Source organism: Pelodiscus sinensis, chromosome 14 (genome assembly GCF_049634645.1).
Source record: "Pelodiscus sinensis isolate JC-2024 chromosome 14, ASM4963464v1, whole genome shotgun sequence".
Lineage (NCBI taxonomy): Eukaryota > Metazoa > Chordata > Testudines > Trionychidae > Pelodiscus > Pelodiscus sinensis.
Window position 1 is genome coordinate 27,220,840 of NC_134724.1, and position 27,145 is coordinate 27,247,984.

General features: G+C 40.6%; 1 long non-coding RNA gene across 1 annotated transcript in view; it reads right to left on the bottom strand.

Moving 5' to 3' along the window:
* Positions 1-27,145, bottom strand: part of LOC142818274 (uncharacterized) — an 82,605-nt gene that overhangs the window by 24,486 nt on the left and 30,974 nt on the right. Inside the window, exon 2 of the long non-coding RNA XR_012895661.1 lies at positions 25,946-26,060. This is a non-coding gene — a long non-coding RNA (uncharacterized LOC142818274). The remainder of the gene's footprint in view (positions 1-25,945; positions 26,061-27,145) is intronic.

A 27,145-nucleotide genomic window follows, 5' to 3' on the forward strand; every position in this document is an offset into this window, starting at 1 on the left:
CGCACAACAAAGCTCTGCATGATCACATCAAAATCCAACATCATCATCACACACATATAGCTGCTTTGTATTTAATATACAAATACAAAATGGTGTCATATCTTTTTTGTCTCAGGAGATAAACAAGTCTTGAAAAACCCATTTTATAGTCAAGGATCAGACACAGAACTATTAGTGACTTAGTCCTCAACTCTAAAATAGAAATCTGGTTTATAAAAAGTGCAATATATTTATTTAAAAGAAAATCTTAACTGCATTCACTCTATTGTTTGGAAATCTTCCAAAGGAAGAACTGAGCAACTGTAGATTTTACTCACTCACAGTTGATTCACATGGAAACAAGGGACAGATGGGAAACTTAAGAATGATTCAGTTCATTCACAGATGGGTAGGATTTTTAAGCATGACACATTTTGATTTTCACAGTACTCTATATTTTCCATCCTGTCCATCAAGAAACAAGAGACATTCTAAGACTATCGCTTTTATTTGCTAAAAGAGCCAGTTTTGGTTCACAGAACTCCACCAAAATATATGCTTTTGTAAAAACACCTCACCTTAAAATGAGGTTTAATGATAAAATGCCACATTTACCCCAGTCCCTTCAAATTGGAGAGAAGTTATGTTTCTGTGTCCAAAGTGGTGTTGCTCATCTCTTACATCGAATTCCAGGTTCGAATTGCAATGTGTATTCAGAAGTCTTCTGTTTCATTTCCACAGATGACATTTGAGTCAACAAGTAAAACCACGTGAGTTCAGTGATTTCTTTAACTATTCCCATCAGATAGGGGTGTTGACAGTACTTACCTGATTATTAGATGGGAAATTCACAAAAGTCCTATAAACAAAGATTTTCTTTGCCTTGATAAAGTGTTAAATTGATCTCTTTGGGATGAATGAAGAGTAAGAAATGATGTTAGCTCAGACACCAAGCAAATCAATGGCAAAAATACTGATGCAGCCGCAATTCAATGGTTCGAAGACACTATACAGCATTTCCAAGGGGAACTAGTGGGGAAAATTTCAAATAAAAAGAAAAAGAAATATAAATCAATCCCAAATATTGTTCATGACAGAAGCATGGTGGAGAGAAAGTGGTAATACCTGATGTGAATGCATTCAGTAACCCAAACTCTGAGGACTAGCAGCCACATGGAATGAACCCAAAAGTGACCAAAGAGTATTAATGTCCATTGCTTCAGTATATCTTTGCGAAAGTCTCCACTAGTAGGCCTCGTTACAGAGTCCTGGCTACAAGTTCACACTGTCTTCCCCAAGTAGAGCCCTCCAAGGAGATGGAAGTTCAAGTGTCCCCCAGCATGCACCAGAATAAATTTTCCTTTGGCATGGCAGTCTTTGCATCAGACTTGGTTCCCTTTTTTCATTCATTCACCTCCCTCAAAGGAATCACATTGTTCCTTGCCTTGTCTGAGCTCTTGACAGGGTTACAGTTGGAAGAGCTACGTAGCCAGGGTGTATGCTAAAGCTATTTAAATATTGTTTTTTAAAGCAAACAAATGATCAACAGCATTTAGGGGTGAAACTCATTGCTAATTCCACGATCAATCCCTGCAATGAAAGAAATGGCAAATGCAAACCCACACAGAGGACCATGGGGTCCTCCATAACTAAAACAATGTCTCAAAGCAAGACGGTTTAAGTTACACATTCATCAAAGATAACTTGAACCATCACACACGTTACATGCGTTCAGTTAGTTGACTTAAGGCCCCCAGTCACAGTATGAGTGAGAACATGCAGGAGTCTAAGCACCTACCAGTTAGCAGGAAGAAAGTGAAAAGATGTACAAGGTTAAGTGGAGGGTGGCCTATTTCAATTTACACCTACCTGCATAATCTAGTAAGACGTTACTTGTCTCTTCCAACTGCTCAGCATGTATGAGACTCCACCTTAGACTCCCTTCTACTCACCCAGCATGGTGTCCGTATCTTTAGCAGCCAATTATGCATCTGTCTATAACATAAGCCCAGCTATGTTTTTCTCTTTCAGTTAGCTTTGTATTTTGTAGAACTGCTAGGAGCTGATGTTTAATTAGATTTATTTAAAAATGGAGGACGATTGTTTGTATTGTGGTATCATGGACTCCACTGCATTTGGTTCCGTTCTGTATATCTAATCAGCAGTATCATGGAGCCATCAGTTCCTCTCACAGAGCTTGATTATCTACCAATGTCGTCATCCTCTCTCCACACCTTCTGTAGTTACACCCACTCATTGTGACTTGTATTGAATTAGATTTTAAGTTTCTCAGGCTGTCTTTCTGATTTGTACAATACTGAGTACAATGGGCTCTGGTTCTAACTCAGATCTCTAGACCTTACCACAAAACACACAATTAATATTACTTTGTGAGGTTAAAAAAATATCTAAAGAATAGGCTAACACACGAGTCTCCAAAAATAAACGTTCTTAAATTATTATTATACAGTATCCTTCAAAATGCATGTTGATCAAGGTAGTAGGCTCACGGCAAGATTTAGTGAATAAAATCCTATGTTATGCAGTCAGATTCGATAACCATCACAATCCTTTCTACTCTTAATGTCAAAGGGTGCGTCTACACAGCAGGGCTTAACTCAAAATAAGCTAGGCAAATTGAGCTACATCAATTGCCTATCTTATTTTGAAATAGCTTATTTCGAAATAGGGAGTGTCTACACAGCACTTATTTCAAAATAGAGCACTCTTCCTCCAACTTCCCTTATTACTCATACAGTGAAGGTTATAGGACTCAGTAAGAAGTTCTCCAACTTGACAGAATTTTCACACTATTTCAAAATAACTGCCTGTTGTGTAGATGTGGACTAAGTTATTTCGGAATAGCACTAGTTATTTCTAAATAGTGCAGACGTGAAAATTCAGCAGTGAAGGTTTTGTTTTTATTTTTTTGCATTCACTATGCTTCTCACTTAACATATTCTGTGATCATTCAAAATTCTTCAGATAATTTATTAATTGTGAATAATTAAGAAATTAAGTATTATTTTCTAGGGATTGTAAATTACATAGTCTCAGGGGGTAGCCATGTTAGTCTGTAACTAAAAAAAAGCTTTAAAAACAATTAGAGGTCCTGTAGTACCTTAAAGACGAACCCAAAAAATGGATAGTATCATGAGCTTTCATGGGCACAATGCACTTCTTCAGATGAATGGAACAAAGGGTCCCTAAGTTACTTCCCTGATCAGAGGACTAGGTAAATTCATTCCTTACTACAATGCTACCTTTTTTTCCCTGAAGGTCTCTACAATTCCAACCAATAAATCTGTTTGCGATTGTCGCTGACTCTACTTTTATTCTAAATGTTATCCTCTTGTGCCTTGATTATATTGTTGTTTCCCCATCAGTGAACGCCAGCTTTTAAATATGTATGAGTCTTTATCAAGGATCCAGCTCCTACCAAAACAAACAAACAAACCAAAAGCTGCTGTCTCCCATGAACTCTTCATTATTGACTGCAGGACTGGTCCTAATTCTACATATATGATCAAACTCCCATTGATTCCCACACAAGGATACCATAACATAGAGCAATCCCTAAGGAAACTCTACATTGTACTGGGAGCTAAGTAGACCACAAGGCAGACCCATAATTTGGAGGACACAAAGTTGACCTAAAGCCACCTTTATTCCTCCTGCCCCCATCCATCCTGTACCACACAGAATCTGGCCCTATTTAACTAAGTTGGAATTTGGCCAATCACCACATATAAACTTCTTATTCTTACAAAAAGTGCCAAGGAGGCTTAATGACAAGTGACCAGCCAATGTATTAGAGTCTCATCTGAAGAACAGTCTCCAGCAGCACAGTGCCATGAATACCATGTAGTGTCTTTGGTTCAATACCAATTGAATAAAGAATGTTAGAAACCCCCTTTATTTCTGAAGTTTGCAGATTTTCTTTGAAGCCTCCATTCTACATCTTAGCTTTATAAAAATCTAAGATGATGGGACTAAGCCTAAGATATCTGAGAGGATCACAGCTCAACATGCTTTTCTTATTTGAAGGTGCTACTCTTGACATTTTGCTTGCCCTCAAGGCACATCTCTGAAGAAGATCTTACCCTATTAGTACAACATCAAATTATATCTTAGTCTTTCCAATACTACCTCCTTTGAGTAGTATGTTGGCATGTTCTCAAGAACTGCTAAAAAGGATGCCAGTATAAAGTACATTATTCTTAATGACACATGTATATTTTTGTATCATTGTTTCCTTGTAGTAAATAATGACAGAAAATTATATTCTAAATAAGAGACATCAAACCACATGTCCTAATTTAATTAGACTAATTTTATTTAATTGAGTTCATGTGGTAGGGATATGCTAAAAAGTGTCTGGAATCTGCAACAACGGTTCCTCGCCCCCTTTCTCTTCCCCCCCCCCACACACATAGATATAAACTAAATCAAATAATGATCTGACACCATGACCATATAATGTTACAGTCTTGTCCGCTATTTTGAGCTGCACTGAATTACATGGAGTAATTCCAGCTCAAGATTTGTGTGACTGTACAAAACATATAAGCAACACTAACTATGACCTCCTTAAAGTTATTTTCCTATAAATTGGCATGGTCCCCTTTAGGGGTCTAATCACATTCCCCGTGAAGTCAATGACAGCTCTCCTACTGGCTTGCATAGGAGCAAGAACAGATTCATCATCAGAATAAAAGTTTTGTTCTGAACTAAATTCTTTAAAAAAGTCTTGGCTAAAAACAACAAAAGAGCACTCTCTGTGAAAGTAGTTTAAAGGAAGTTAAGTCCCAAAACTGTTACCCAACATTCTTTCACAGAAAAAAAATGACATCAACAAAGCTGATGATGACTAGACATACATACGACTTCAAGAAACACTACGTGCATCTGCAACTTGAAATTTACACTAGGCAAATTGTGTATCTTTTCTTGAATCTATTTCAAAATAGCTTATTTTGAAATTTGATGCATCTACACAGCACAAAATTTCAAAATAACATGCTATTTTAAGCCATCCCTTAACCTTCTTAAGAATATCCGGCATTCCAAAATAGCTGTATAGTGTAGACATACCCTTGATGTCTCCCAAGAACAGAATCAAATCCTGTTCACTTTTCTCATGCAAGCAACCCTATTGAATAAAACTTCATACTGAACTTTACAGAGAACTGAGTGCAGAAAAGGAGGAGTCCCTATGAGATCATCCTCTACAGTCTTCAGGCAGGTGGTATGATATTATTCAAGAGCAGAAGGAAGAATCCAGGGAGCTATCACAAATAAGATGAGGTGAACTTGCCAATAACAATTGGGGAAGCAATCTATTATCAGTAATCCCTGCAGCTGCTGATTTGCTCGTCACTTCCCCCATGCCAGTGAATTACACCAGACACAGGAGACCCTGGCAAGCACAGTCAGTAGTACAGCTTTATTTAACTAAGGCCTTGTCTACACTAACCTCTGTCCCCACACACACACAGTGATATATCCTACTCAACTTCACATGCACAGATAGTGCACCTGAAGTCGACATTTACCACGGTGTTTACCTCATGATAAGGTTGGCAGGGACTGCTCTCCCATTGATTCCAACTACTCTTCTCATTCTGGTGGAGTACTGAAGTTGACAGGAGAGCACTCAGATTGATTTATTGTGTCTAAGCAGTTGCAATAAATCAATTGCCAGTTAATCAATCGCTGTAGTGTCAATCCACTGTGTAGCAGAAACGAAGGCCAAAAGTTCTGATGGCCTCAATAATGGAGATGGCCATCAGGAAACAGGGAAGACTGTCAATAATGATGCCACAAAGCAATAAGGTGTGTGAAGCATAAATAATTGTATCTATGAAATGGAAACACAGTAAGCAGGGGAATCAGACCACAATGACATCACCAGAGGGAATAATAGGATATCCAGGGCACACACGATATCCTTACTTTGTCTTTGCTCAGGTTTCTCTTGGATTTGAACCTTGACAGCCAACTATGGCATAGCACCATGCACTTGTCCAAGTATTTCCTACACCATTGATGGCTATTTATATGTACTACTGACATGCCTAAACAGAAAGGCACACTTATCAGTGAAATGTCCTGGTACAATGTAGCCCAGAACAGAACAGCAAAACATATGCCACACCCATTCAGGGGACACTTCTACAATCAGTCAGAGTGCCTATTATTCTTCTGAGTGAAAAACCACCAAGATGTCTTTCATCCATCCTGTTCTAGATGCTCTGATGAAATGCTCCATGTTAGCTTGTCTCTCACCAACAGAAGTTGGTCCAATAAAGGATATTAGAAAGATATCACCTAGTCTTTTATATAATATCCTGGGACCAACACAGCTACAACAAAACAGCATATAACAATGCTATTATTTTGCCATTTAGTTCAAACCCATGTAATTTTTAATTGCTTCTGTGAAACCTAAGTTTTTCCTCAACCACCTGATAATTCTCGCTCTACAGACTTATTTACAGCTCTGGATTGTCCTCCAATTGAAAATTTAAATCCCTCTAATGCAATTCATTTTTATTACTTCTGACTCAAGAGATACAAGCTCAAAAGAATTCAAGGCAACAATTAATCAGATCTACATTTCTTTATTTTACTACCAGTGCAAGTGCAAGACTTAAGCCTGTGGCAGATTCATTGGAGTCAGATTTTTATATTCAACTAAGTGTCTTGAAATACCCTATTTTTCAATTGAGGGCATTAAAATCTCCTGCATTTCATTAACAGCGTTGTACGTAATTTTCTCTTCCAGACAGTGGAGTTACACTAAGGATGTTTTTGGCCCAACAGACCACTACACTATGGCCAATGCAAACTTTAAAAAGATTAATGATCTAATTTAGGAACTCAGTTCCATGAATTCTTTTGCTGAGAACTGCCCTTCTACTCTCGCCATTACATATTATTTCAAATGGTCCATCTTTCCCATAAAGCAATGTATGATTTATGCCCATGCATGTTTCACAGCTTTTAAAGTTTCTTTAATCATTTTCCAGCAATGGAATTTGGCTCTGTTGTCTTGAGCATCATAAACTATCGTTTGTCAGTGTCTAATATTTTGGCAGGTGAAAGGACATTTCATTTGGCCTGATTTTGCCTCAGGAAAGATACCGTTTCTGAAATTATTACTGTAAGCAGAAGCTTTAGCAATTATAACTAATCAGTGAGTTTATTAATAACACCTTTGCTAGAACACAAAATAATTTATACAAAGGTGGTCAACCTGTGGCCCATCAAGGTAACCTGAATGCAGGCTGCGAAATGTTTTGCTGACAATGACCACCTACAGGAACCATCCCCCACTGTTTCCAAAGGCAACAGTTCTCTGTTCCTGGCCAATGGGAGCTGTGGGAAGCAGGAGCCAGGCACTTCCCTGTGGCCCCTCAACTTGCAGATGCTACTTCCTACAGCTCCATTGGCTAGGAACAGAGAACCACAGCCACTGGGAGTTGTGGGGGGCAGTGCCTACATACTCAACATCAGCAAAATGTCTCTCAGCCCACAATCAGATTATCTTGATGGGGTGCAGGTTCCCCACCATTGTTTGGGGTCCTTCAGCTAGTGTACTGAAAAATGAACAGCCTTGCATTTATATATACAGTAATGAATACATTAACCAACTGTCCAGCATTATATACCAATATGTTACTGCACAGCCAAACCAAAGTGAGTCTTTTTTTAAAATTCTCAACAATATTCCCACTTTTCTGACATATTCCCTATATTAAAATCTTTCAAGCATTTTTAAGTATGTGACAGTTGAAAGTGAAAAGTGAACATATGCTTTCAAGCTGATCCCATCATATATTGTTATTTAAGTTGTCTGTACTGTTTTTTTAAGTCGAAGACAAAACCACATCAGTCAGTTGGCAAGTTTCAATCAGTTCAATTCATAGTAGTGTTTATTTCTGGGGCTGTGGGGAAGTCTCTCATGCTGCAGAATATAGGCATTAGAAGGATGGCAAAAATGTGGGAGAGATGCGCCCCCACTACCACCATCCACACCCTCCTCTTGAGGGAGCACTCCACCTACAACCCAATTTTCCCAGATTCCCTGTCCCCCTCCAATTTTATCTCACCAACCCAACCTTCATGAAGCCTCTGCACCTCACCCCACCCCATACACCCACTTTACCTTACCCTTCCTGCTCAGTCTCTTGGGTAGCAAGTCTGTCCTACTTCCTAGACCTGGCCACTCTGCAATGCTGAGAAGAATTTTGATCTGATAGGGTTTCAGCATCCAACAGGTAAAGGCCCAGTGCAGAGTGTTGACCAGCCAGATCAGACTAGGGCATGCTCCTCCAAGCCAGGTTTTAAAAAGTGGAGGGGCAATAACCTCCCCTCTATAAAAAATGGGGGTGGAACAATGGTCCATTGGGACCTCACTCCTATCACCAGTGCTACAGAAGGAAACGAGGCCAGGTAGGAAGGAACCAGGAATTGTAAGAGTTCCCCACTGGTGGTCTCTCCATACTCTATTTTATTAGAGTGGAAACCGTCATAAGAACACAGTGACCATTGCAACTGGCTGACTCACTCAAGTAGTCCTTATTCTGGTTAAAAACTGAGCATTGTAGTCATGTTTATTCTGAAAGCTTAAGAAAGGCCCTGCTGTGTTATCACCACACAACAGAACAAGTGAGTATATAAAGCAAGAAGGTTAATACATACATTTAGTTGCTTTATTTTGTTATTGTGCATCTACACCTACAGGCAAATAGAGGGACAACAAATACTATGGGATTGGAGGCTTTGTGCCTAGTTTGCATATAGGATGATGTAAAGACGCTCCATGGTAGGGTTAATTAACCCTTGTTAGGGTTAATTTCTCCAAGCTATTTTTGAACAAAGGAAAATTAGTGACACTGAAGAAAAGGGAGCCAAAGTCTGATCAGAGAATCTCCTAATATAATTTTCATATAAAGGTAGATGTATACAGTCAACACAGATACCTTATCCTATCACTAACACCAAGCTTCCTTTGAGAACACAATTTCTTATCACTCCAGGCAGCTACCCCCTCTGGCTGAGGATTAGATTCTTTCTACGTTTAAATGCCCTATCAAATCAAGTAACGCTAGTGCTAAATCTCACATTTTATACACTTCTTGCTATTCTCAACTTCCCCACTCCCATTTTAAATGTCTTCAGACTTCACATGCACTGTATAAACTGGGCTTGTGTTGATGAACGTTCAGCGTACCAGAAAGAGTTGCCAACATTGTCAATAGCCCCCAAACAATAAGCAATAAATATATTTCATATGCATGACTAATTAATTCATTTCAGTTTTACGTTTTCTCCAAAGGGGAATATATTCAAACAGCAATTATAGTGATACATTGTCAGGAGCCTGAGAGCTGACAAACATTAATGCCAATAGTCTCCTTAAAGCAATGATTGTAGATACATTTTCACCTTCCCCACAGGATAACTTGTTTGCCCCCTTTATCAATTAAAGAGATATTACAGTTGCTGTCCTGTCCCTGCCCTTGTCTTCCCCCCCAACTCCCTCCCCAGCCCCCGTAAGTGACAATGATTTACACTGGGGCAAATCATAAACAAAAGTGATTTTATTAAGTATAAAAAGATGTAAGTCGGGGTGGGCAAAAGGGCTGCCAAGTCGGTTGATCCAGCCCATGGAGGTCCTGCCACCCCCCCACCCACAGGCCAATGGACGGGGGAGCACACAGCACTTAGAGTCAACCCTGGTGATTGATTCTAAATGCCATGCACCAAAGGCACTCCCTGAACCTCAGGCCAGTCAGGACCTGGTGGAAGCGTGCGAAGTCTCCTCCATGCTGCCTCTGCCCCGCAAGGAGCAGTGCCGTGTGCTCCTTTCAGGACAGGGCAGGGTGGGAGAAGACTTCATGAGCTCCACTTGCCCCCAAACCCTGATTGGTCTGGGGGCAGGGGGAGCATGCAAAGTCTCCTCCTGCCCTGCAAGAGGCTCAGCACTCAGCTCAGCTGGTGGGTGACTCAAAGCATGGCACTCCCTTGCAGGGTAGGAACAGACTTTGCATGCTTCCCCCGCCTCCAGACCCTGATTCTCTGGCGGGGCAGGGACAAAGAATTCATGTGCTCCAATACCCCCAAATTAATCAGGGTCTGTGGGTGGGGAAGCACAGAAGTGTCCTGGCCCCATCCCCTCCATCTGAGGCTCTGCCCCTTCCGGGGTACCCAGGGCCACTTCAAAAATTTCTGAAGTGGCCCCCGGTCAAAAATTATTGCCCACCCCTGCTGTAATTCATTGCAAGTGACAGCAGACATATCAAAGTAAGTTACTAAGCAAAATAAAACAAAACGCGACACCTAAACCTAATGCTCTAAGAGATCATGTTACAAATAACTTCTCATCCTATTTTGTATTTCAAGTAATGTCCTTCTCAGACCAGAGTGTCCTTTCTGAGCTGGGTCCACCTGTTCTCCATCCCACTTTTGTTTTGAGGTGTTTTTATGTATCATCTAAAACTAGCTGAAGATAATTATTGACTTCAATTGCGTTATTATAGAATTTCCCTACTGTGGGAACCCTTTGTTCAATTCCCTAACACCGCTATGGAAAAGTGCAAAACTGAAGGTGGATTCCAGAATCAGGTGACATGGATAACTCTTTGTGGCACACCTGCAGGAAGACAGTTCTACCCCACTCAATTATCTCTTTCTAATGAGCTATTAACTCTGTCTGGCTTCTTCACTGTTGTTCTGGTGCGTTGGAAATAGGCTTGTCCCAACATGAACAAGCAAATAATAAACTTAGTCAATATTCCCCATTTCAGATACAGAAATGGAACATGAATACAGCTAGAATATACACATGCAGTAGATTATAAGCTTTCCAATGATATGTTACATGAAATATTTTGCATAAAGCATATTTTAGTTACGTCATATTCATAGGCATGTTTCCATAAATAATATGGGGTGCAATGTCACACCTACAATGGGCCTACTCAAATGCCTGGTGCTTGGAGACAGGGCAAGTAACATTGGGAAAGGGGTGCTAAGTTAATAAAGTTGTGGTCTGCTGCTTACATCCATCAGTGACTGTCTTTATTTACCATCATGTCCTGATCAATGGACCCTATCTCTGTACCAGCTCTCAGGTCAGCTTTATACAAGAAGCATAGATCATTTTGGCAGCAATATAAGAAGGGACAACATAGTCTGGTGAACTAGTGTGGGAGTGAAAGCAAGCTCTCCTTAGTTCTTTCCTCTCTCCGCCATTTACTCCCCATGCAGTCTTTACCAAGTCCTTGAATTTTCAAAGAAGATCAGTGATTGTGGGTTCAAAGCCTGTGATCACTTTTGAAAATGTTATTACTATTTGTATTATCATAGCACCTTTGGGCCCCAGTCTACCACTGGTCCAGGTTGTACTAGGAACAAAAAGCCAGTCTCTGTCCCAAAGAACTTACAATGTAAGGCTGGGGGCACATCAGGTCATCTAGATAGTGACCTGATTTTACAAAAGTCTGCATAAAAAGCACTAGCCAAGTCAGTGCATACTAAAATTTCATACAACAACTTGTTTAAACTGCTCAATGTACAATACACTGAAATTAAAGTACAATATTTATATTCTGATTGTTTAATTTTATAATATGGTAAAAAAAGAGAAAACAAGCAATTTTGCTGTAATCGTGTGCTGTGATATTTGTATTTTTATGTCTGATTCTGTAAGCAAGTAGTTTTTAAGTGAGGTGAAATTTGGGGTATGCAAGACAAGCAGACTCCTGAAAGGGGCAGAATAGTCTGGATAGGTAACCTGAGAACCACTGGTGAGTTATTCATGAAGCTATTTATTGGGTCACATTGTCATCTCTCCCAGAACAGTATAATTCCATTGACATCAGTGAAGTTATTCCTAATTTACATTAATGTCAAATGGTATCAGTCAGACACATACTGAGCAAAACATTTTTAGACCTGCCAGATGCTGCATGAAACATTCATTTTTCAGTGTTTATTTTGTAGAAGTGCAATATAACATTTCTAACAAGATTAAGTGCTTGTTTCATTTTGCTGCCCCTTTTTTTAAAAAAAAGTAAACCGCTTTATAATCAGTAAAAATAAGAGCTGCGTGTGAATTTATTTTTCTGTACAAAGTTTTACTTGCATCTGATTTAAAACTAAAATGGGAGATTAATTCAATCTGATTTTCATCATCTGTTGATGTGACTGGATTGAAAAGAGCTTGGTTTATGCATCTCTGAGATGTCTTGACATTTCCCAAATGAATCCAGAAAGAATGAACGAATTATGAACATTGCTGGTGCTTTTGAAATCTACTAAAGATATGGCAGTAAAAGCATATAAGCCAAAAGGAAAGAAGAGAGGGGAGAATGGTTATATCCTAGTTGCTTTAATGCCAGTAATATGTATTGTTAGTAATTAAGTTGTCTCTTTTCTAGTTTTTACCCTGGAAAAATCATCCTTTAGCAACTGTTGACGTGAAATTTGAAATCACATCTTTTTACTTTTATCTGCACCACAGGGAGTCACTCCATTCCCTTTCCAATCTTTCACTTGAGTAGAGCTGATCTTTTGTTTGACTGATATAAAAGGACAACCCTTTAGAGTTGGCAGATTTTTATGCATTTAAACTCTTTAGTATGATTTTCCGGGATCAGAACTCCTAAGATTCATTAGGTCATCATTGGTATTGCACATAATATGTAACCCTTCTGCCAGGTAGTGCCGGCAGCAGCTGGAGCTGGGTTCAATATCTAGGAGTCCCTTTTCATCCATCTCACACACAATCGGCTCGAGTCCCCAACCAGTAGCCTGGAAAATTCACACACCCCTGGGCACCTGAGAGGCAATGCTTCCCCACTCACAAGGACAGAGTCTGAACGTAGAAAAGAACTTTTAATGAAAGAGTGAGAGAAGTCACATGACATTAGCTTGGGAAAATACCATAACCAGAGTTCATAACTAACCCATGAGTAACCATCTTAGCTCAAATGGATTGAGCAATGTCCCTTGCCTCTCAGGCTCACCAGTACAATAATGTAAGAGTCCCATTCACGTACCAAAACTTTCTCCGCACCCCACTTCAAACGCCACTTACAGCTCTGTCTAGTCAGTGCGGACCCAGACACATCACCCTTATGACTTCCCCTCATACAGCCTGATGTGATGCCACTTTGAGCTGCTGCTGCTGGTGGGTCACTCCTGCCAGCCCCCTGGTGACCGCTTGCCACTTCCCCTACAAGTCACCCACCGGTCACTCCCACCAGCTGCTCTTCTGGCTGACTGCCACTGTTTCTATTGGCCACCCGCCAGTCGTTCCCACCAGCCACTCTGCTGGCCACCTGCCGCTGCTCCTACCGGCCAGCCACTGGTCATTCCCGCTAGCCACTCTGCTGGCCGCAATGGGTTGACGGAGCCATGTAAAATAGTTTACTTGGCATAGTTAAAGAAGTGGGGATTTAAATAATCCCCACGTCATTAAAATAAAAATGGCTGCCACACTGTGCCAATGATCAGCTGATCTAGCACAGCACGGCAGTCTAGAGGCATACCAGAACGGTCAACAAAAGCTTCCCTTGTCAACCACGCTGCATCTAGACTGCCACGCCATGCTGGATCAGCTGATCATCAGCACAGCACAGCAGCCATTTTTATTTTAATGAAGCGGGGATTATTTAAATCCCCGCTTCTTTGACTATGCCAAGTAAACTATTTTACATGGCTCCGTCAACGAAGCCATGTAGTCTAGACTTACCCTTAGTGATTTCAACTCTTTAGCCACTACCTATACTGGAAAAAGATTTCAGCTTCCACTGGAATAGCAAAAAGACTCCTGATGGAGTCTGCTTTAGGTCTATCCTTAGAACAAGGAGGGGGATGCTCCAGAAACATTTGTGAAACAGAAGAAACACCATCACCTGTAGCACCACAGAGAACTAATGGTCCTAACCTGATATGAGCTGAGTTCCCTCAATTACTGTTGAATTAATAGTAGCAGAAGGTCTCAGGATCAGTCTCTAAAGGGGTAATGCATGACTGCTTAGAAGTGTGCAGTCACGTCACAATGTTCAGCAGGCACAGGATTGTGTGTGACAATTACCAATTTTCAAAAGATCACCCTAGTGTTTCAAAAGTGTTAGTCATGTATTCCACCTATGCTCATTTTTGAGCTTTATTGTACATGTTGATTCCACTGCTGTACAATGATCAGGTATAGTATAAAAGTATCCCTTTAATAAATAAATAGACCAAACTGTACTGTAATATTAATCCTGACCATGGAACAGAATGCTTTATCTTCATCCTGTTTTCTTCCATTGAAAATGCCATCAAATATGACAGGTAATTTTGCACAGATTAAATATCAGAATTAACCTCTGAAAGTCCAAATACTACCTATGAAATCTTGTATGATTTGGTAAGCTATAAAAAGATCATCCAAAACTATGCATATAAATATAAAGAACAGAAACAGGCAAAACAGAGTTTACTCATTAAGGGCATATCTACACTAGGAAATTTAGAAATAACTAAATTTGAAATAACTCTCAAAATAACAAATTCAAAATAGTGAATAGGCTTTGGGGGAAGCCTCGAAATTAGTCTGAAGCAAGCTCCATTATTGTGGATGCGCTACCTCGACTTAGAGTCCAGGAAGCACTGGGGAGTAATTACTTTGAACTAATCTGGGGAGTAGTCATTTCAAAATAGCAGCAGCAGAGCGTCCACTCTAGCACTATTTCAAAATATGTGTTATTCCCTGAGGAAAGCAGGAGTACAGATTTTGAAAAAACCAGCCCATTATTTTGAAATAGTGGGCTTGGTAGTGTGGACACTCTGCTTATTATTTCGAAATAATGAGGGTTATTTTGATATAACTCCCTAGTGTGGACCAGGGCAAAACGGAATAAATGGGTCTTATGTGTTTTAGAGTCTATTATTGGGAAAAATACATGCATACTAATAGGATATAGAACTGGGTTCTCGATAAGTAGGTCATGTAGTTTTACACATAAATACTAACAGAATATAAAACTGAGTTCTGTAAAAGTAAGAAGATTAAATAGACCGTAAAAATCCCATGACATGGTCAGCTACTGAGGAGGCTGCTCTGCTAGACTGCTGTATGTGTTTGTCAGGGATAATCTGTTTTCTCTGAAACACTGTGTCTTTTCTCCAGAATTGTTTGATATGGTCTCGGGGGAGTATCAAGTTTTCCTACTAGCCCAGAGCAATAAACATATAGCACTCTTTTAAAATTGGATGTTACCAAGTTACTCTGCCTCTCTTCAGGGTTTTTCAATTACTAGGCCCAAAAAAGTGAGAAAAAAGAGACAGTTCAGAAAAACAAGCACAGAACAAAAAATGAAAGTTTTGTTTGAAAGGCAATCATTAATTACTCTTCCAGTTTATATTCCTGATGATGGGTTACTTAAAATTAGTCCAAAAACACTTGTTAGATAGATGCATTATATAAGTAGAAGCAAAATACAATATAAAGAAATACGCTGAAACTGTAAAATAGTGTTTTGTCTTTTTACTTAACATTAAATGTTTGAGTAATCAAATATGTAATTTCATTTACATTAAATAAACTCCACTAGATTAAGATTTGAGTTGCAACAATTCATCCATTTCTGTTTCCTTTCAGAGTCTGCGGTAAATGCAAAAGCAAAAAAGACTATTTTCAAAAGGCAGAAGGTTCAGTCTCCCCTAATAGGAGCATAATATGCATCTGCAAAAATGAACTGTGCGCGCAAATCTGAATATTTATGCCTCCAATCACGTGATTATAGTCAAATTGTGGCTATAATAACCCAAGTACTAAGATTTGTTTTCACAATATTACTGAAGATAATTTTGCAGGTGTAATTTGCACCCTCAGAAAATGAAGATTCCTTTTCCTTCCCTCCCCTTTCCCCAGAACTTCCCTTTTAAAAATTTGGCTCTTATTGTGAAAAAAACAATTTTTTGGAAGGAAAAAAATCCCAACAACCTTCCAGCTATAAAGTGTCATGTCCAATTAACTTTAATCTTTCCCAAATCTGCTGATGCAACAAAAATTCCACATAGAGCTATAATGAAGCTCTCCGTTTATACGTTTAATGGTGTGTGTGTGTGGGGGGGGGGGTTTCATTCAAAACGGGGAAAGCCAGTTACATTTCTATTTACAGATCCATCATAATATGTTACATTCTTCACCCTTCATCAGACTAGAACTCCTTTGTGATCACTTCATTCTTTCCTTGAGTATGATACATCTTTCCTCTAAGAAAGGTGTGGACTGTATCATGGCAAGGGAATATACAGATCACATCGTGATGTCTCTTGACTGCACTAATAGGCAATTTTTTTTTTAAGAGAGGATTTTAACAAATAGCACCATGTCTGTCAGACAGGCAGATAGGCAATTCCAAAACGCCAGCCCTGTCACAGGGAAGAAAAAGCAAATCAAGAACAAAAAATCTGGGGGGAAGACATCTTATCACTGAGGGATTACTAATTATTTAAGGTTCTGGCTTGGGCTATTCTTTCATCCTCATGGTACCTCAGTACTGTTTGCTATCACTAGACCTGGGGCCTTACCTGAATGATGGAGACTTGTACTAGAATAATGATAGCCTCTATTCCCTCCAATTATTAGAGACTTGGGGTCCAATTCAGACATGATTCCATTCAATTTAATTTAGATTTTCTCTGCCTCCCAACTTAGGCTGCCTTGCATACCTAGAACTCACATTCACTTACCAATGTACAATTTATATCCCCACACCCTTTACAGATTAGTTATGAATTTGTCCCATTAGAGCAAACTGAGGGCTTGCCTGCAGTTGGAAGTTTACCAAAATAGCTATTCCAGAATAGTTATTTTGCTATAGGCCCCGGTACAGATGTTCTTATTCCAGAATAACTATTCAGATTAGCTATTACAGTGTATTTCCAAGTGTAGACAAGTCTTGAGTCTGAGAGTCTAGACTGGCTGTACATCACATACTGAGATACCAAAGGAAAAGAGGGCCACAAGAAATACAACTGTAAGGCATATTAGTGGACAAATTAAAGTCAAATCCCCCATTAATTCACACCTGCATTTTAGCTCCTCAAAATGCAATCTATGCAACAAAAACTTGCTTGTATTCACTCACTGATTTATGAGCAAACGTAAATTTTCTGTCTTTTAAAGAGTTCAAAATTATATAATTGATTTTTTCATCCTTGAATGTAAATTTTGGATAACACTCAGAACTCTGATTACAATATTATTTTATATTAAAATTGCTACTGATCTGAAGCATTGTGCAGCAGCCTGGAAGAAGATAGACATGAATTGCTCTCATAGCCTCTTAAAATCTGAGGGACTTCTAACCAAATTCCATAGGTGCCAAAAGCCAGCCCTGGTTTCTTTTGGTTTTTTTGGAGAGGGAGGGGAAGTGTTATGTGGCCACCTTACTTTTACCATCCACACATTCAAGCCCTCCATAAGGGACTAGGCACAATTAGAAAATAAAATCTGTTAATCAATTGTACGAAGGAACATGCAAGCCAAGGGACAAATGGGGCATGAATGTGTGGGTAGTAAAAGGTGACCACATAACAGTGTTTAGCCCACTGGGTTATCTTCAGTCCCTGCATTATGCTTTTCCAGAATGATGGATAAACATCCTCCCCATGAAAGGACAAAAAATGGGGAAATGTAGTAATAGAAAGGTCTGAAACATACGCTCATGTATCACAGGGCTGGTGAGAGACCTGAGGTCTAGGCAAAAGTAGTCAAGACTTTGCTAATACAAAGCAAAGTTGAGTTGTGAACAAGAGACAGGCCCTGCTCACAGAATTTGGCATGAACAGGGTTGCTATTACAGAAAGATTAGGGGGTGAAAGTAACTTAAATTTCTTATAAGCACTGCCCTAGCACAACCTGCCAACCTTTGGGGGGGGGCCCCTAAGGACAGGGAGGTTGGCCATACAACAGCACCTGTAAGAAATATAAGTGCGGGATAGAGTGGGGGTGATAAGGGCAGAGGGTTCATTTGTGTGTGTTGGTTGCAGGAGTTAAGGATGGGGATGAAGGAGTCAAGGTTAGAGTGTATGAGGGGTTCAGGGCAGGGAGTATGAGGAGTGAGGGTAGGGGTTGGTTTGGGGGGGTGCAGATGTTAGGGATGGGAATACAGAAGTTAAGGTTGGAGTCTATGAGGAGGGTGCTCAGGGCAGGAGATCGGAGTAAGTGGGGGATGCAGGAGTCAAGGCAAAGGTGTATAAAGAGGGAGCTCAGGGCAGAGGGTTGGGTGAGTGCGAAGAGGGGGGCAAGGGCAACATTTCGGGGGAAGGGTGTACAATTGCACTTACCCCTGACTGAGCAGATTTTTTTTTTTTTATTTGCTGATTAGGGAGCATCACCTCCTGCAGCTAAATGCCCCAGCTGGCCAGTTTCCTGCCAGAGCACAGCACCAAGGTGCACCGGCTTACTTTCACCTCTGAGAAACACACATACCTAAGTAGTACTAGGCACAGGCCATGCTCACAAACACATTCCAGAAGGGTGGTACCAGAACATCCTGTTAGGAAACATTGTGGTACCACCACACTCCCCATAGATAGCAAGAGCATTCTGACCCGTGTTCAGGATAGTCAGGGTGACAGCATGGCAGACAGGGATGTTTTGATCAAACATATGTCTAATGGGTGGCGCCCACGTATGTCATATGGTGTCAACCTGATCTATCAGGAGTGCTACATAACAGGTTTGTATCTGTGTACAAAGAAGTCTCTCAGAGGGCTGTCCTTAGCTGGCCTAGGGACAGAGGAAAGTCCTGCCACTGATTGAACTGTCCCAGTGTCAGGGGGCACTCATGTACTAGCAGAACTGTAGACGTCTGATCCAGAGAGTTAGCACTGTGCTTTGACAATAAACCTGACTTGGTGCCTTTGCACCTTATGCATTTGGGTGGTCCTTGGGGGTACTCTCGGTGTCTGCAGTGCTACCTACCTGCGCAGAGCCAGGGCAGCACATAGAGGGAGTACACACATGCAGCCAAATGGTTATTTACATTTGGCAGAGCAAGATACCTGTCAGGACACCACATCAGTGGCATCTGGCAACTGTAACATGAGGTCTACTTTCGCCTAGACCTCAGACCTCACATCAGGCCTGTGATACATGGTCTGACATTTCAGGAAAAAGCTAAAGCTGAGCTCAGCCCTTAACATGTCTGATGAAAGACTGAGCAGCAGGGCATTGCTACAAGTGGCAGCCCATTTTTCCACTGAGGGAAGTTATGACCATCATCAGGATAAGAACTAGAACAAGCTTAAAGGAAAGAGACACAATAAGATCAAAAACAAAGTTTCTGGAGACTTTCTATGGAGGAAAAATGTGTTTCAACTTATTTTTTCCGGAGAGGGGAAGAGAGGGGAAAGTAGGGGACAAAGCAGTGATACATTTCCCAAGTATATAGTTAACTAATAAGGTTCTAGTTCATTACAGGCACAACAAATGCAAAGTCCAAGAGTGGGAGCTATAGTTTTCAGTTGAAACTAAAACAGAAGTGAAGTCTGCCTGAAAATTTTGGTCAAAATAGATAATATTTTCTATCTGTTTATAGTGCTCCTTGTCATCTCTTGTTCAGTTAATGTAATTGCTTGTTTTCATACCTCTGCAAAGTCAGCATTCCAGCTGATTCAAAAAACATGTGTCAAGCAACTCATGTTTTGATGATAAAACAGGAGATATCATCACTCTGGTTGCCAAGAGCATCTGAATAGTGAAATAATATAACCAATGTGTTGCTATCTTTACAGCTAGTCAGAGCCCAGGTTACAGCACAATGCCTGTTTCAGTGTGATATTTTTCAGTGAAATACATTCTGGGAGTTATTGTGAATGTCTAAACATTTCATCTTTACTTAAAATTGCACTGAAAGCTATTTCAAAAACCTAGCAAATTCTAACTTCTGTTTATAAGGCATTTACAGTGCATTGTTATTAAAACTACAGTACAATATTTCCAGTCACATTGAAACATACTTTAGATTTGTCTGTCTAGAAAGTGTTATGAGGACTTACTAAATATGAATCAGTCATCAACAAGATATCTTACTGCCAACACACTGCCTTTGTTCTGGTGATTTTCTGTGTATGCATTATGTAAAATAAGCCAGATTCTTAGGCTCTGTATGTCCCTTTTTCATTACTGCTGCTGTGTTATAAGACAGCAGCCAAAAATTCACTTGCTCGGCAGTGCTAAACTAACTGCTATCTACCCCATGGACAAGTAAGAATTATGGAGAAAACAATGTCTCAAGTAGAGTAGCTCCATTGGAGTTGCTATCCATTGGCAAAGATCAGAGCAGCCCTAAAACTGGACTAACTTGTGCTGAAAGCTGGTTTGGTACCTACTGACACTATGGATCAGGAAAGAAAGATGGCAGAGGCTAGCTATAACCCTCAACCTCCCAATGTGTTCCAAGCACCACACGAACTCATCGGGATCTGCCCCAATATACGAAACTGATGTGCAACAAGTGAGTCATTCTGTAATTATGTTAAAACAAAAGTAAATTCTAGCAAAGAAGCTAAGCTTTGTGGTTCAGATCCAAAGAGCAGAAGTTTTTTAGTTACTCAGTTTTCCCAACCCTCTAAATTTTCTTGAGAGTCTTATAATGTGGTATTTTACTCAAATCCCCAGAGGCTGACATTCAGATTATTACCTGAGAATCTCATCTTTAATTTCAGAATAAATGTAACTTTCTAAGTCTCAGGGATTTAAAAAAAAAAAATCTTGAAAATGTATAACCTAAACCACTAATCCCAGAAACCAAATTAGAAAGAATTCAGAATTTAAAAAAGTCTCATGGCTTTGGGGTGCCTGATTTATGATTCTGGCAAGTGTGGGGTTACTACTTTGGTTCTGTATGATTACATCGGACAGCCAAACAATATTGTTTTATTAAGCAGGAGGTTTTAATATGAAACTCATTTTCCTAGTGTATTAAAAACCCCTCTGAACCAAGGAATAACTAACAGGTACTCTGCCAAACAATATTTGGTGCAACAGGAAGACTGCCTGGCCTACAGTTTTTCAACAGGTACCCTATCAAAAGACAGTCCAAAGGTATCGGCAGAGGCCATGGGATATTTAAACCTAATGAACTCATCAACTATATCCAAGATATATTGCCAGAATCCGACCATCTTCAGGCATTCCCACCAGACACAGAATAAAGTGGTTTTAGCCTTACAAAGCACCAGCCCCTGGTGTGCCACCCTTACAAAACAAGAGAAATGCATTAAGAAACAGAATAAAATGTAAAGGGTTTTTACTCACTTGCCTATCAAATTAGGGACCTTACTGTTTCTGCTAAAAATTCATAAAGGAAATCACTCTCAAGGACTGTAAACATTGACAGCTTAACTAAATTTCTTAATTTGGGTGTGTCTAGATTACATGGCTCCTTCAACAGAGCCATGTAGATTAGTTTACTCGAAAAACCTAAATGAAGTGGCGATTTAAATAATCGTCGCTTCATTTAAATCAAAATGGCTGCCACGCTGCACCGAACAGCTGTTTGTCGGTACAGCGTGGCAGTCTAGATGGGGATCTACTGACCCCAGAACCCTTCATCGGCAGATCCTTGCGAGGCGTTCGGGCACCCCCACCTCCCATTTTCCCTCCACTCCCGAGAAGCTCCACTATCTACCTCTAGTGTAGTGCCAGCTTCCCGCAGGGTGGACGGAAGTCCTGTCTGAAGCTCGCGTCACTTCTGGGGGTTCCGGAAGTGCGCGGGCTGCTCCCCTCCCACAGTTCTGTTACGTGCTGGGGGAGGGGGCGTCGGCTTGAGCGCAGGGGTTTTCCTGCACCTTGGGTGCCGGGGTTGGCCCTGGAGTTTGGCCGCACTGTGGGAGTGGATTGGGGGGGTTGGCTGGGCCGGGCCGGGCCATGCCATGGGAGGGGGGTTTGGCCCCAGGGCAGGCGCCCGCAGGGGTTGGCCATGCTGCACCGCGGGAGAGGGGGTTTGGCCCCGGGGCAGGCACCCGCAGGTGTTGGCTGCACTGTGGGAGGAGAGGGGGCAGGGCTGGCTGAGGGAGGGGGGTTTGGCCCTGGGGCAAGCTCCCGCAGGGGTTTGGCCCTGCCGCGGGAGGGGGGAGTTGGCCCCAGGGCAGGCCTGCATGGGGTTTCCCTGTGCCGCGGGGGTGGGGGGGGGGGGGGGGGGGGGAAGTCAGGCCCAGAGGAGGCATGTGCAGGCTTCCCTCGGGGAGGGGAGGTGAGAATCCTGGGAGGAGGCAGATGCAGGGGACTCTGCTGCCGCCACTGGCACCCTGCTCCCTATCTGCACTCCCCACTCCCCAGACCCCATTCCCCTGTCCCCAGCTACAGAACTCTGTCCCCATTCCCGTCACCACTCCCTGAACTCTGTCCCCACTGGCACTCTGTCCCCAGCTGCAGAAACCTGTCCCCACAAAATGTATAATTATAAATGCTTCATTTTAGATTTAAATAGCATGAATAAAAAACAGACCATTTATTTCATAACTATAAACACGTGATTTTAATTTTAATATTGCATAATTTAAAAATAAACTGTTTATCAGAGTGTGTAAGTAAGGGCTGTGAATAGCAAGTGACGGACAGGAGGAGAATAGAGAGGGTGGGGCTTCAAGGAAGGGGCAGGGCTTTAGATCTTCGCCTGTTCTGAGATTTAAAAAGTGATCTTTGGTGTAAAAAGGTTGGAGACCACTGCTCTACGCCTTTAAGGGCTCCGGGGAGGGAGGAGGAAAGTATTTTTCCTGGATGGGGCCAGAGTGGCCAGCAGGGCACTCTGGAAAGGACTGAAGGCCCCCTATTTCGAAATAGCCCCTATTCCGCATCTACACAGTGCTTATTTCGAAATAGTGATTTTGAAATAGGCACTATTCCTCGTGGAATGAGGTTTACCAAGTTCGAAATAAGCCCTCCGGTATTTCAATTTAATTTTGAAATAGCGGTTGGCTTGTGAAGATGCTAATAAAGTTATTTCAAAATAATGGCTGTTAGTGCTGTGTAGACACACTCTGAGGGAGACGAAGAGGGATAGAGTGAGAGGGTGGGGTCTTGGGGAAAGGGGGGCAAGGAATGATTGGTTTTCTGCTATTAGAAAGTTGCAACCGTAGACATAACTAATGTAATGAGAACCACATGTCACACCTCTACTCAAGCTACCTGTGTTTTCCACCACCCAGGGACGAAACGAGCTGAACTTCCACCCAAAACTTAACATGAATCAAATTCTACTTTAGAGGATTTTTGGTTTCACCTCCCTCTCCCCTCTTTTGTGCATCTTTTGGCAAAAGTGTCAAAATACCTGAAGACAGGCAATTCTTATACTATTTCTGACCTCGGTGGAATGCAGAATTACAAGAAAAGTTCTGGAAAAGAATTTCATTCCGCTAATGTGGAAAACTTTATTGTAGATAACTCACAGTGAAGCTTAAATCAGCTGTGAAACTGCAGCTATCACTTTGAATGAAAGAGTCCAAGTTATTTGAAACTAAACACCACACCTTCTTTGGTTAACCCACTGCAAGTTACACCTTCCCACATATTCTGGAGAGAAATGATTTCGGTATGAATTGCTCAAGAGAAGAAACAGCAGTTGGTCCAACCATTAGGGGGAGCAGGAGGTGGGGCCAGCAGCAGTGGGGCTAAAAATGAGTCCAAGAATTACGGAGTGCAGAAGCAGAGTGTTCTGGCTCCTAAGTGGCTATGAGCAGGGCAAACTCCCTTAACAGCATTTTGAATAAATCTCCATGAGGATAATTTTCCTGTAGCGAGGACAACTTAGGTTTGAGTTAAAATAAGGTTATGTCAGCACTACAGCCTATGTTGGCACAACTTATGTTACTCAGGTGTGCGAATAAAACATCATATACCCTGAGCAACATAAATTACACTGACATAAGCACTTGCATGTATAGTACTATGTTGGTGGGAGAGCTTCTCCAGCTGACAAAGTGTCTCCACCAGACATGATGCACCAGCACTGCTGTACATATAAACATGGTCTAAGACTCAAAACCAAATGGGCTTTTTCCCCCTTTTAACAGGTAGATGTTTTTGCCTTACTTGCACATTGCCAGGAAGAGGCCCCGAGGCTCCGTGTCAATCACCAAGGAACACTAAGTATTTCATGGGAAGATGAATTTTGAAAAGATCAAAGATCTAGCTTGCATGGGCAACATCTCAAATTCATTAACTAATTCCAGAGATATTTTAATCTCTAATTAGCAAAGAATCTATGAAAACCTCTACATGACCTTCATAAAGAGAGTCATTATTATTCTTATGGATGACATTGGCATGGTATTACTACAGGCTAACCTCTCTCTACCTTCACTTTTTATGCCTGGCTTCAAACCAACCTTCAATTTCAGGTCACAACATCTGCAAATACAATTGTTATAAATATTTTATATTTATAATGCTAATATGCATGTCTAAATAGGGACAGCTTATCATCCAAATCCAGATATAGAAGAGCGAGCAAACTAAGTAAAATGCAGGCTTGAGAGAAAAAAAAACTAGTAGCCTATGAAACAGGAAGAAGAAAAGGAGAAACAGTCAGATGAGGGAAGGGAAGGAAGAAGCAAAGCATTCATCCTGTAGGGATAACATATTAATGTATTGAAAATGATTCCCCCAAATGGAAGTGACTCCCCATAATTTGTTCCCCACAACTTAAAGTGTTTAGATTTATTATTAATTCTTATTCTTCTTATTAGTTAAGATTGTTAAATGTTTAGATTTATTATTATTATTGTCCCTTTAAAATATAATGTATTAGATCATGTAACTTAGAACTGTTAAGAATATAATCCTATGTAGCCAGAAACAGCCCCCCCTCTCTGCCCCAGGGTATGCTCAAGCTTGTGCAAGGGGCTGCTTGAAATTGACATTGCAGAGATACATTGTAACAATGCATTGTCAAGCCACTAACTCTGCTATGGGAGCCAAGCCCTGTAATTGACTAAGGGCATTGTTACTTAATTGCGGCCTGTTGTCTTTAAAACATTGTAACTTTATTCAGCACTCAGAGAATGTTTTAAGCAATACCACCCAGAAACTTTCTGTAACTACAACTTTTATTATTATACAAAATACTGTATGAATGTATGAGAGAGTGCTTGGATGATGAGTGAATGGTTCTGAGAGGTGCCAGCCTGAGAATACAGCAACAAAGGGCTGAAGAAGGCGTCAGGTGCCAGTGCAACCAAAAGGTGTCAAGTGGAGAAAACCAAGTACTGGAGGTCCACCCGATGAGATCACTGACGAGCACCTGGCAGCCACCCTGGAGACATCAGCATGATGCAGCAATTTCCATAGACTGGCATGGGAAGAAATTCCTATAAGAACTGGACTAAAAAACTATGGAGTCAGAGTCCAAGGTTCTGCTGCCAGCCCACCAGGAGCTTCAGATGCGCATCTGATCAGGACTTCGCTCCCCACTACCATCACTTGTGTACAGAGTACCTGGCCAGTATTCCGTCACAAGCAACTTCCAGGCTGGTAACTATACACAGAACTTGAATGAATGGGTGTGTGTGTGTGTGTGTGTGTGTGTGTGTGTGTGTGTGTGTGTGTAAATAAAAGTGTATAAGGGTTAAGTAGTGTTAGGAATAAGTAGTTAAACAGCGTTGTTTGCTTCTATCTTTTCTTTATTTTTTTTTATTATCTTTACAATAAATGTGGCTTTTTGCCTTATCCCCCTCTTAAGATCCTGCTTGATTTTATTTGGTATAACAATCCCATATAATTTGCAGTGTTCCCACTTGTGCTAGCTGCTGACGGATTAATTTCTACCCTAATATTAGCAAAAACTATTCATAAATAAGAAAATCTTGGCAGTTTTAAAATTAAACAACTCTTGAAAAGCACAGAGTTAAATTTCAGCAAAATCCAAGGGATCCTGTAAATTTTCTGTACCTTTCCAGCAGCTTTACACATCACATCCATCTCCTCAGTTGATAGCAGATATATCATTGTGCACCTGTCTGTTTTCTGCCTTATTCACAGATGAGAAACAACTTCCTGTGCTCAACTGCGGAAAAATTTGAACCACAATTTTTAAAATGTAATTGAGAGAGCTATTCAATATGTACGTGTATTGTTATTTTGTGCTACACAGTAAAGTTCACCATGAGGTGCCTCCTAATACAACAAATGTCCACACAATAAGACATGTGCAACTCTTTACAGTGGGACATCTGAACAGCTATCCCAAAGAACAGAACATCTGCCTTAGGGTCAAGTGAATTATGGCAATCTACTAGCATGCTGCAACTATCACAAGATCTCTTACTAGTCTAAAACCACACATAGGCATGGCATTTCCAGAGACATAGCAATAGTTGCATGACCTGTAACTGTTCTCTCAATTCACTGATAGACTAAATCATTAAAATAATGTAACACTCCAGTGTTCCGAATCTTTCACTTTAATTCTAAAGGAAATGGGACAAAAATACAACACATTGCCTAGAAAGATGTTTTGATTCCTGATTGGAGCTTCTTGGTGCTAGCAGGATATACAACAATAAAAAAAGAGTAGATTTCACAGCTACCCTAATACAAAATAGAAATGAAATTAGCTAACTAACTACTTCTCATAACATACTTTGCATAATAGCATTAAATTCCAGTACCAGAAAAAAGAAACTGATCAGCTAAAATTTAGAGCTTTTATTTATGCATGTTTTAAGATTGCTTTAATAATTAATTTGCTCTACTTGGCAATATTTAACAACAAACCTGGGGCATCCATGGATTTTCTTGCGACTGTTACAGAGAAAGTTTGGTACTATACAAGGAACATGGTAAAAGTAGTTAATAGCACCTTCATAAGAAATTTTGTGCTCTCAGACTGTATGTTTGTAGTTCATTTTTGGTTTTCCACAGAGAGTTAATGAAAGCTTTTTAAAAGATGCATTGACAGGATCCTGTCCAACATTTTGATTTCAACAACTTAACACAACACAGAAAATAGTTTTACCTTTTGGAATTTTTTTATTACATTAGGGAGATACTCTTATTCAAATTTAAAATATCCTGTTATAATGGAGGCATGATGGGAAGTAGTACCAGAGGTTATTAGCTTCTCAGTGGCTTGTGATTAGTCCATTTGTG